The sequence below is a fragment of the Chrysochloris asiatica genome, unplaced genomic scaffold (genome assembly GCF_000296735.1).
Source record: "Chrysochloris asiatica unplaced genomic scaffold, ChrAsi1.0 scaffold00088, whole genome shotgun sequence".
Classification (NCBI taxonomy): domain Eukaryota; kingdom Metazoa; phylum Chordata; class Mammalia; order Afrosoricida; family Chrysochloridae; genus Chrysochloris; species Chrysochloris asiatica.
The window spans coordinates 12,393,696-12,394,375 of NW_006408606.1; positions in this window are offsets into that span (position 1 = coordinate 12,393,696).

Here is a 680-nt window from a genome sequence, read left to right on the forward strand (position 1 = left end):
ATATATATGTATATATATATATATATATATATATATTTGTCAAAGAGGTCATGACATTTATTTCTCTCATTTTACTAACTCCCAATGCTCATCCCCAAGTAGATGATAGAGAATATAAGACACAAAGAAATTGGTGTATCTCAGGGAGTATGCCTGTCCTCTATGACACATCTTAAGATCTCAAGGAAGTAACTTTTCAGAGCTCCTCAAAGTTTAAATGAACAACTACTAGATCACCACTCAAAGGACACAACAAAACTAGTTGGTTTATGGCTACAGATTAAATGTAGGTATTGTTGTTGTTGTTATTAAGTACTATCCATGTTGTATAGGGTTTCTGAGGAGCAACTGGTGAGTTTGAACCACTGACCTTAAAGTTCAAAAGAACTTTTGTTGTTGTTGTTGTTAGGTGCCATTGCATTGGTATCGACTCATGCGGACCCTATGCACAACAGAACAAAACACTGCCTGATCCTGGGCCAACATCACAATTGTTGCCATGCTTGAGACCATTGATGCTGCCACTTTGCCAATCTATCTCACTGGGCGGTCTCCCTCTCTTTCTCTGACCCTTTACCTTACCAAACTTGAGATCCTTCTCCAGCGACTGGTCCCTCCTGACAATATGTCCAAAGTATGAGAGATGAAGTTTGGCCATCCTGGCCTCCAAGGAGCACTCT